This window comes from Calliphora vicina, chromosome 5 (genome assembly GCF_958450345.1).
Source record: "Calliphora vicina chromosome 5, idCalVici1.1, whole genome shotgun sequence".
In the NCBI taxonomy this organism is placed as follows: domain Eukaryota; kingdom Metazoa; phylum Arthropoda; class Insecta; order Diptera; family Calliphoridae; genus Calliphora; species Calliphora vicina.
In genome coordinates, this window is record NC_088784.1 from 83,699,599 (window position 1) to 83,711,887 (window position 12,289).

General features: G+C 28.3%; 1 protein-coding gene across 2 annotated transcripts in view; it reads right to left on the reverse strand.

The window, feature by feature from the left end:
* wdp (windpipe) overlaps positions 1–12,289 on the reverse strand; it is a 109,043-nt gene that overhangs the window by 49,045 nt on the left and 47,709 nt on the right. For both annotated transcript variants that reach the window (XM_065511070.1, XM_065511071.1), the window contains exon 4: positions 10,856–10,925. The gene's annotated coding sequence lies outside the window, so the exon portion shown is untranslated. The remainder of the gene's footprint in view (positions 1–10,855; positions 10,926–12,289) is intronic.

The following is a 12,289-nucleotide window of genomic DNA, read 5'->3' on the forward strand; positions in this document are numbered from 1 at the left end:
TTCTTTTGGAGCGGAATCTATATGTTGTCATAAAGATGTGACAATAGATATAAAGTTTTACAGTCAACAATTATTTCATAAAGTTCTTAAGGAGATTTAAATCAATTTATTTACATTTTAATAAATTATTCGAAAAATATTTTTTATTCTTTATTCGTTCGAATAATAGAAAAAATTTAAAAAATAATCGATCACTCGAATAATAAAAAAATATGAACTTTTTTTCGATTAAAATAAAACTCGAATAATTGAGTGTCAACTAAATAACACAATTACATGGCCATAGTTTAAAAGGCCTGTCAAGTAGTTTCAATTAAAGAAGTTAATTAAATTCCTTCCTTGTTGTTAGAGACTAACACATCCTATAACGAGTAACTAGTTCCAGGTCCAGCAAAGCTGACTTAAGAAGTGCGTTATGAATTTTGAATTATAGTAGTGGGGTATTTTATATAGCTGAAACACCTGTTACCATAAATTCTTACTAATGGCCTATTTTTATTTATTATATATTAAAGAATTAGCTAATGTTCATTCATAAAACCAAATTTATGTTTTTAACCATTTGTTAATTTTTGAAACTATTAAAAATTTTTCAAATATTTTTGGTTTCTTTTTATATAAAATGTTTACCAAATTTATTTATGATTATATGCACGATTTAGTGTCACTTTTGTTCTAGATATTTACTGTTAAGCAAATGTATGTTAATCTAATCTATATGTATTAGGAAAATTTGAAAAGAAAAATATATTTTTGTTCAAAAATAATAAAATAATTTTGTTCTCTCACATCATAGATTTAAATAAATATGTTTGCTTGTATGTTTCATTGTATGTCAAACGTCAATTCTTAAGAATATTAATATTATTTTCTTTTTTTGTTCGTGGGGTGTAGGTGTTTATTTGTGTCCCATTAATGTTTTTTTTATTTTGAGTTTTTGCCTATTTTTTAGCGAATTTTTTTTGCTGACATCAAGTGTTTCATTGAGTTGTATAGATACTAGAAATAATAACAAAATGACAACAAATTTATCATATAAATATATAAAATCAGCTGACCACATTTGCTGTGCTGCTTTTTTGTTTGTTTGCTCAATATTATACTTTCAAAATAATTACAATATTTAAATTTGTTTAAAAACATTTCATCATGTTTATTTATTATGTTATATATGTTTTTTTGTGAATCATTTTAAGTAAATTTATTTATTTATATTCATATATCTGTCTGTCTATTTTGTCTGTATTTTTGCACTTTTAAATGATGATTGTTTCAGTAATTATTCTTTTTTTCGTTTGTTTTTTTTTTGTTGACTTTTTAGCAAAATAGCAAATGGTTTAAGTTATATTTATGTGTTTTTAAGTTAATTTTAATTATATCTTTAATTAAAATGAATTTAGATGTATTCGTATGACAATTCACAAAATTAGAAGCACAAAATACTGTTGTTTTGTGTAGAAATAAACAAAAAATTAATAGTATGTATGAAATCATAAACTAAACTAAGTCATGAGATAATTTTTTAAATGCAGTTTTAAATATTTTGATTGCTAAATATGATATTTTAGCTAAATATAGCACAAATTGTATAATAAAACCAAGAGTATAAAATAACAATCTGTACAACGTTGGAATAACGAAATTATAATTCCAAATAATCGTCTCTTGTTTTAAATATTATCACAATATCGTGCTTTTGTTTTTCAGGTGTTGTGGTGGTATAACATTTTTGGAATAGCTGTTATAGGATTCTGTTTCTTTCCTTGTTTCTTGCAAGAAATATCTTAATCACCCCATACAAATTAGTACCGCCCTAATGCTACCTCAAGTCTGACATTATTGCAAGTTCTAATGAACATGAAAATATCTTTAAAAAAAAAATTCCTTAAAAAAATCACAAAATAAGTTTAAAGCACACATTCAAACAGATTTGATGTTATTTTTCTTAAAGTGCGTTTTTTTGCAGACTATATAAAATCTCAAAACAGAAAAGCAGCAAGAAAATTGCTTAAGTTACCTTGTCGATCAAATTGATCATGCAACTTTAGTGTCAGGTAATATTGGACTGTCTCTGCAAATGTCCAATTCCAAAGAGTGTGTGTTTTCTTTAACTTCTTTTTTACATTTCATTTCATGTGCTTTCGATATGATCACTTTTGGAGAAGCTGTGATGTAGTGACTGTTTGAGTACTTGACCAGTTGTCTTGAAGAGTTGACTAACCTGCGGGCTAATTTGTTGTTTAAAATAGTGTCTGGCTGGGTTTCTTCTTTTTTTGTTTAAGCAAATGGCATAAATACACGTGCATGTTTAAAAATGTAGCTCTGTTTATCTCGTTTTTTTTTGTTGCCTTGGTAAATGAAAAATGTTCTGGGTAAACGCCTTTGAATAGTGTTTTCTGTTTTAACTCTATTTTGCTAAAAATGAAATTAATGTTGTATTTGTTTTGCATGCCTGGAGGAGAAATGTGTTCAGTATGTTTTTTTTTTACTTTTTTAAATATTCTATTAAATACCAATTAAAACAAATAAATACCGAGTTATTATGTTTAGAGAGGTGGTCTAAAGGGAAATTTCAATGTAAATTTACGTTTAATGATTTGTTTAAGTTTCTTTATTGTTATTATTTGTTTCGATAGACAGTTTAATGCGTTTGAAAATGTTTTTACCGAAGCTCTATCCAAGTTAAAGGCAAAAATATGTAAACACATCGAGATATTCGTGTTTTTAAACAACAAATCTTTAATTTTTATTATGAATTATGTAAATCATTAATAAATACTATAACTAAAATATTTGATATTTTAAATAAACTAAAATTTTAAAAATTCTATTTATAACTTCCCCTCAAATTTTGTTTTCTAAAAATTAAAAAAAAATAAAGATAATGGTTTCTAAAACACATTTCTTAAATTTTGATTGTGAATTATAAATAGTATGAATAAAAACTACAATTCAAACATTTAATTTTTTAAATAAACTAAAATTTAAAAAAAATATATTTACAACTTCCCCTCAAATTTTGTTTTTTAAAAATTTTATAAATAAAGATCATGGTTTCTAAACAATATTTTTTAAATTTAAATTGTGAATTATGAATAGAAGAAATAATAATACTATAACTCAAACATTTCATTTTTTAAATTACTTAAAATTTAAAAATTTTTTGTTTACAACTTCCCCTTAAATTTTGTTTTCTAAAAAATTTGAAAATAAATATTATGGTTTTTAAGCAACATTTCTTAAGTTTTAATTGTGAATTATGAATAGTATAAATACTATAACTCAAACAATTTATTTTTTAAATAAATAAAAATTTTAAAATTTTCTATGTACAAATTTTGTTTTCTAAAAACTTTGAAAATAAAGATCATGGGTTCTAAACAACATTTTTTTTAATTTAAATTGTGAATTGTGAATAGTACAAATAAATACTATAACTCAAACATTTAATTTTTAAATTACTTACATTTTAAAAATTCTGTTTTAAACTTTCCCTCAAATTTTGTTTTCTAAAAATTTTGAAAATAAATATCAAGGTTTGTAAACAACATTTCTTAAATTTTTATTGTGAATTGTATAAATAAATACTATAATTCAAACATTATAATTTTTAAATAAACTAAAATTTTAAAATTTCTATTTACAACTTCCCCTCAAATTTTATTTTCTAAAAATTGTAAAAACAAAGATCATGGTTTCTAAACAAGATTTCTTGAAATTTTATTATAAATTATGAATAGTATGAATAAATACTATAATTTGAACATTAATTTTATTAGATGACCTGAAATTTTAAAATTTCTGTTTACAACTTCCCCTCAAATTTTGTTTTCTAAAAATTTTAAAAATTAAGATAATGTTTTCTAATCAACATTTCTTAAATTGTGAGTTATGTATAGTATAAATAAAAACTATAAATCAAACACTTTGTTTTTTTGATAAATTAGAATTTAGAAATTTCAGTTTTTAAATTTCCCTCTAATTTTGTTTTCTAAAAATTTTGAAATATTGGTAATCAGATATTTTTACAATTACTACGTTTATGTTAATAAAATTAATGTTTAATAAATTATTTTATGTGCAATAGTTTTAAAACAACACATTTAAAAACTGATTTATATATACAAATCTGATATCATTATAACAATGACTTTATTAAAATTATACAAAAAAAAAAAACAAAACACACTTTTACTAATATTTCCGCTTTATAAAGCTTAAAATAAAAAGTGCAAAAATATAAATATAAATGCCTTATGTTTCTGTGCACAAATCTATTTTATTTTAATGTCTGTCATTTATTTCATGTCAGCCAAATCCGTCCGTAAGTCTGTTAGTTTGAATGTAAAACTTTTAAGGTAAACTAGCAGTTGCAATTGAAATGTTTGCCTAGATTTGAGTGTGTTTTTTTTAATCATATTTTTTTCGCTCTACTATTTATTATGTCTAGTTCAAGTTTAAAGATTTTTTTTGTGTTGCAACTAGATTTATGCATAACAAAAAAAAAAAAACAAAACATGATTAACATTACAGAAAATAATTGGTTTTCCTGCTGTGTGACTAAGTTAGAGCAATTAGACTGTTACTAGTTTAGCAAAAAAAAATATCCATTTTAAGCATATTTACTAAATAGTAACTAGGAACATAAAATAATGTTTAAAAAATTGTATTAAACAAATTAAACAAGAAAAAAGTAAACGTCCTTAATGCTGTTTTAGTTGTTAACTGATCAATAAATAAATAATTGCTTTATATGTATTACAATTATTTATATATTTAAATTGAATATTTAAATTTATTTCCATTGAATGGCTGGTAAACTTGAACACTTTTCAAAGTGTCAATATTTAATTGAAATTTGAGGTAAACCTTTTAATTTTTAGTAAAATCCTTTTGTAAAAATTATAATCAATGTGTGCACATTCAATAAAAATATTAATTGCAATCACATCAGTAAAGTAAAAACCCATTTTTCTTATAACTGCTGCTTCCATAACACAATCTGTTAAATATAACATTTTATTTGTTCGCAAATTTTCCTTGAACACTTTTTAACCAGAAACTGATTCCATTTCACAGAAATCATAATACTTGTATTTTGCATATTACACTTTATTTGAGTCATGTTCGACAAAACCCCTACATTATCTATAAAAAATTACCATTCAATGTATGTCAATAATTTTAAGAATAAATATGCAAAGTTTTTATGGGATTTTTAATGGTACTCGTAACAACTTATTTATATTAACAACTCTAAAATGAATTTCTGCTTTAAAAAAAATAAAATTTACATAAAAAACTTAATGCTAAGAAAACAAATTTTTGAAAGTTACAAACAAAGATCTTTGCCTATACCCGCATAAAATGTGACTGATGCTGGAATTGAAGCCACGAGACAATTATATGCGTCGTTCATTCGCAGATTGGGCTCTAGAACAATTGGAAACTGACCCGTAGTTTTATTGCAAAATTGTGTTCAGCGATGAGGCTAATTTTTGGCTAACGGTATTGTTAATAAAAAAAATTGGCGCACATGATGAGGGACCGATACACAACAGACCCTACAGAATTCATTAGATCCAGAAAATGCCCCATTTGGTGCGGTTTACATGCTGGTAGCAAGATCGAACCATATTTCTTCGCAAATGAAGCAGCAGCTTCAGAGATCGATTCCGCACCATGATCAATGATTTTTTTTTTATGTTGAAAATATGAATGATATTGATCAGGGCGAGGTGTGGTTTCAACAGAAGTGGAAATTTTTTTAAATCTAAATTTCAATAAATAGACCTGTCAATTAGTCTCCAAGGACGTACGATTTGACACCTCTTGTGGGGCCGCGTGAAGTTACTGGTTTATGCTGATAAACCAGCAACAATTAACACCTTGGAGGCCAACATTCATGATATACGGCCAGTAATGCTCGACAAAGTGGTCCAACATTGGACGTCCAAAATGCTCTTTGTCAGGAACAGCGGCGGCAGCGGCTATATGCCCGATATCATTCTCAAATGTTAATGACATTTAAATAAAATTTACTATTTATAAACACCATCTAAAAATATGGTCTTAGTGGTCTGAAAACCAAAAGGTATATTATATATTCTGGGTTTCTCACAAGATTCTAAGACGATCTATCTATGGCCTTCCATCTGTCCGTCTGTCTGTTGAAAACACGATAGGGCTCAACTGAAAGCTAGCTTTGCTGAAAATTTTCACAATTACTCTCTTTTGATAAGGTTTGTTTTGTATTGAAATTGTGTAATATCGGTCCATGATTTCACCTAGCCCCCATACAAATGTTCCCCCGGAATACTATTTGAGCAGCCATTAATATATTGATTATGCGGCATTCCTGATAAAATTTTGCAGAAATTAATTCTAAGTACTCTTAAATTATACTGTAATGTATGGCGAAAAGGGGGCCAACATTTGTCGCTAGTCCCCATACAAAGTCCCCTTCAGAAAATGACTTCAACATTCATAATTGTCTTATCATAACACTGTCCAACAGCATTTTTGGAACAGACTAGAGACCCTATAATTCTGAAAGAGCATGTTGAGTAGATAATTTTTGTGGAATAAACTTATAGTCCAGCTGGTCTGAATTTTTTTTTACAGTGGATCAAATTTTTAATTTTTTGATCGAAGGTAGCATTATACTAACTGAAAAAAATGTTGTAAGTTAATATCTGAGAGAATTCTAATTGTCAGAGTTATATTGTGGAATTTTGTGCGGATCATTTCTGTGGAAGATCTTAACCACCTAAGGAGTGAGATCGAAAAATTCTTAACACACGTTTTTCATTACATTTTTTAACCCAAGTATTATTTGAATTTTTTTTTGATCAAGTTACCTTTGAAAAACATGTCAGTTATTATGTGTAATGTCAATTATATTAATTTTTTTGTTAATCTGATTAAAATGAGTGACCAGAAAAAAGTGCGTACTGAAATTATTAAATATTTTCAACAAAACCCAACTTGGTCTTACAAAAAGTTGGCCAAGCATACAAAGGTCTGCCGTCAAACTGTTTCCAATGTTATTAAACAGTACCGGGAGAACTTGTCAGTTGATAGAAAACCTGGTTCAGGTAGAAGGAATGGTCCACATGATGTTTCTAAAGCCAAAAAAATAGAACGCATTTTCAAAAGAGCTCCCAACACATCCGGTAGGAAAGCAGCCCGGTTAGCTCAGTGCTCGGACTATTTGGTACGAAAAGTTAAAGCTAATGCAGGTTTAAAAACATACAAGGCTCAAAAAGTTCCTGACAGGAACGCTACTAAAAATTTAGAGGCCAAAAACAGAGCACGGAAATTGAAGTCAAGTTTTATAAAAAAATATTCTTGCTGCATAATGGATGACGAAACGTATGTTCTGGCAGATTTTTCGCAACTTCCAGGTCAAAAATTTTATGTTGCTGATGCTCGAGGGAATGTTGAAGAAAAGTTTAGGACCCAAAAGCAGACAAAATTTCCCAGAAAGTTCTTGGTATGGCAAGCAATATGCAGTTGCGGCAAAAGAAGCCACTCATTTGTTACAACGGGCTCTATAAATACCGAAATTTACATCAAGGAATGTTTACAAAAAAGGCTGCTTCCATTCATAAGACTTCATAATGTGTCCACTTATTTTTGGCCTGACTTGGCATCCTGTCACTATGGCAAACAAGCCCTTGAGTGGTACAAGAACAATAATGTGGTATTTGTACCAAGAGAGGCAAATCCTCCAAACTGCCCGGAGCTAAGGCCAGTGGAGAGATATTGGGCTCTTGTTAAAAGAGAATTGAAGAGTACAAAAAAGGTGTCCAAAAGTGTGGTAGATTTTAAACGGAGATGGACTACATGTTCGAGCAAAGTGACAGAAAGCACTATAAAAACGTTAATGGAAGGGTTTCCGAAAAAGGTTCAAAATTTCATCACTAGTGATTAAAACTATAAAAATAATTTTTTTTGTAAATTGTAATAATAATTTCAATCAAATAAAAAAAAAATTAAAGCTGTAAGTTTAGTGGTTTCTTTTTTATAAACATATATGTATGTTAAGAATTTTTCGATCTCACTCCTTATCTCCTCTCTTTAGGGGTCAATTTTACCCCTTTTTGGAGAAAATCGAAAAAAGTCCTTTCAAAAAGAACATTTTATTACTAAAATATTCTACGAAATTGTTTGCCATAATATTTCAGTGGGGGTCACCAAAGACACAAAAATTGTAAATAAAGCCCTTTAAGCTTAATTATCAAAATTATACGCCATATCGGGACTCACATTTTTTAAAAATATCTCCAAAAATCCAAGTATGATCCGAATGAGCTGAAATTTAAGATATAAATAGTCCATAAGGAGATCTACAAAATATATGCATACATATGTAAGTTATCTCTTTTAGTTCAAGATATTCAAGATATTTAGGTTTATTTTGAATTTTTTTTAATTCATCTTTTGATCTTTTCTTGGTTTATTAGATATGGCGTGCCTACGGAGGTTCGAAATTTTTTTTTAAAATATATGTATTTGCAATTAAATTTCGAATACAATAAAAACAAGTAAGTCAAGCCCGACCATATAATACCCTACACTAAGTAAAAGAGCAAAAACATTTTTCTTTTAAAATTTCAATAATTTATATTTTTGAGTGATTTTCGGAAGTGGGCCTTATATGGGGGCTATGACCAATTATGGACCGATCACCATGAAATTAGGTCGTGTGATTTATGCCTATATGAAAGTTTACTATGTTGAATTTTGTGGTATACCAACATTTTTAAGCGATTTATTCACGTTAAAGTGATTTTCGGTAGCGGGTCTATATGGGAGCTATGACTAATTATGGACCGATCGTAACAAAATTTGGTGACATGAATTTTTTGTATATAAAACTTATTTTGAGCGGAATTTGTGGAGATACATATATAAATTAAATATTTATGACCGATAAAGTCCAATTTCGGGAGGACATTTGTATGGAGTCTAGGTGAAATAATGGACCGATTTCAGCCAGTTTCAATAGGCTTGGTCCTTGAGCGGAAAAAATAATATGTACCAAATTTCATCGAAATATCTTCAAAATTGCGACCTGTACTCTGCGCACAAGGTTTACATGGACAGCCAGCCGACCAGACGGACGGACGGACATCGTTTAATCGACTCAGAAAGTGATTCTAAGTCGATCGGTATACTTTAAGGTGGGTGTTAGACTAATATTTTTGGGCGTTACAAACATCTGCACAAACGTATTATACCCTCCCCACTATGGTGGTGTAGGGTATAATAACATCCCTATAAAAAGTTACACGCATCCAAGTTTGGAACATGAAAAAATGGTCGTATTTTTTACTATAAAAAAAATTCAGACCAGGTGGACTACAAGTTTATTCTACAAAAATTATCTACTGAACATGCCCTTTCAGAATTATAGGGTCGCTATTCTGTTCCAATCAAAAAGTCACAATTTGTTGGACAGTGTAATTAATATTGAAATGAAATTGGATAAAAACAAGTCTACCAATTTTTGTGAGGATCGGTACATAGTAGGTTCAATTATGTACCGATCCTCACAAAAATTTTGAGGATCTTATACCCTATATCAGAAAAATATTTGATTGTCACATATTGATGGTGGGTACAAAAGATTCGGCACAGCCGAATATAACACTTTTAATTGTTGAATGATTTTTTTATGAAAATATTGAAATTTCAAAACGTTATTCGATTTCCATAAAATTATCAGCATTTGCTTTTTAAAGGACGGAGAACAATGTGGAAACATGTGTAGTTCCTTATTTAAAATTATTTAAGCTGTGCAGAAAACTCGAAATTTCTTCTTTGCTAAAGTTGAAACAATTTCATTCAACGATAATTTTAACTTTCTGATTCAAATGGTGTGTATTTGTTTGTTCATTATTTTCATGATCAACCCACATCTGATTAAATTCACTTTCAGTTAGAAAACTAATGACACATAGATAGGGTACAACAAAATAAATAATTATTTCACAAAAGCTTTTTGCTGTTACTCTTTTTTTTTATTCGAAGAAAACAAAATCAAGTTTATAGTTGTTATTGCATTTAAAAAATATATAGCAAACAAAAAAAACAAAGTTTGCCAAAAGCGCCGGCCGGTAAAAAAATATATATAAAAAACTTGTTTCTTTCAAATCGGTTTTTTTTAACATTTCTTTCTCAGATGTGAAGGTTTTTTTTCAGACATTTTCTGGCTGGTGATTTTATTTTTTAACGTGAATTTCACATGTTTTCAAAGTATTTTTTTTTTATTTTTTTCAGTTTTTTGCTTTGTTTCTACAGTGGCAATCGATTTTTGTTTAAAAGTAAGAAATGTGTAGGACTGGTTTGGTGATGTTGTTGTATTTTTTCCTATACGGTTCAAAAACAATTTAGATGTTAGAGTATATAGTTTTTTGTTTAAGGTTTTTTTTTTGGTTTTTGACTTTACACTTTTATAACGATCGCCAGCCATGTGAGTGAATGAGTGAATGAGTATGTGGCGTGATCAATTTTTTGAATGTTGAAAAAAAAAAGTTGCTAAAAACAAAAAACCAAAATCGTGACTAAATAAGTTCAAACAAAGCTAAATATAAAGATAGCTAGATAAATAGATAGATTGTTTTGTTTGTTTTTCTTACAGTTTTTTTTTTAACAATTTTGCATTTTAGTGATGTTGTTGATGATGATTTAATGAAGAGAAATTACTTTTTAAAAGGTGTTCAGAGTTGGTGTCTTTCTTTAAATTTAATTATTTTCACGAGTGTACGAGTATTAAAGTGTAAATGTTGATTATCAATATCGTAAAAGTGAACACAAAACACATATGTATGTATACAAATTTAATTACCTTTTTTAAGACATAAATTTCAATGTATCATTAAAACACTCTGGTTTTTCCTGTCAGATGGTGTTAAAAACTGTAAGGAGAGAGAGAAAAAGAAAAATAAAAAAAAAATTCAATAAAAATTTAATTAAAAGCAACGAAATTTAGATTAGGAAAATATTAAAATTGAATTCATTTTTAGTTACTTTATATTTGTTACCAGTTCAGGTAAAAGATGGCTAAAAAGTTGAAGGAAAAAATAACCTAAACTAAGCTGATCCCCTGAATAAAAGTAATAAGATTTTGAAATCCTTAGCAAGCTTCAAAAAAAAGGCAAGGTTTATGTTGTATCTATCAGATGACGAACTCATTTACCAAAAAAATATATAAATTCAACACTATTTCCAGCAGTTATTGGTGAATGTCCCAAACTAAACATTTGTACAATATAAATTTATTCAAAGTATAAATGTGACTACACATTAGATTACTTGGGGACAATTAAGTGGCAATTGCCTTCACCCTAGATTACCTAGGATGAATAAAGTAATCCATTAATTTCTCTCTGTACTACAAAAAGCACATACGAGTTAAAAATCGTAACTGCTTAATTATGAAGTTTCTTTTTGTAAAAATTTCCACAACTCCTCAAAAACTTGTTATAATATCGAGCCCTTAGCGCCAAATTATCGTAAGCGACATTTTTTATTATTTTTTTATTGCAGAAATTACAATTTTATCGACCGACTGATGTTTTAGTGTTCTTAGAATATCAAAATTGTTAATAACTTCAAAAATATAGGGGGTAAGATTTTATCGTAAGTCAAGTTTATATTTTACAGTAAAGAAATTTTATCGTGGTATAGAAAAACAAGTAAGAAAGTATGGTCGGGCTTGATAATACCCTACACTAAGTAAAAGAGCAAAAACATTTTTCTTTTAAAATTTCAGTAATTTATATTTTTGAGTGATTTTCGGAAGTGGACCTTATGACCAATTATGGACCGATCACCATGAAATTAGGTCGTGCGATTTGTGTCTATATGAAGTTTATTATGTTGAATTTTGTGAGTATACCAACATTTTTAAGCGATTTATGAACGTTAAAGTGATTTTCGGAAGCGGGAGCTATGACTAATTATGGACCTATCGTAACAAAATTTGGTGACATGAATTTTGTATATATAAAACTTATTTGGAGCGCAATTTGTGGAGATACATTTATAAATTAAACATTTATGACCGATAAAGTCCAATTTCGGAAGGACATTTGTATGGGGGCTATATGAAATAATGGCCAGATTTCAGCCAGTTTCAATAGGCTTGGTCCTTGGGCCGAAAAAATAATATGTACCAAATTTGATCGAAATATCTTGAAAATTGCGACCTGTACTCTGTGCACAAGGTTTACATGGACAGCCAGACAGCCGACCAGACGGATGGACGGACATCGTTTAA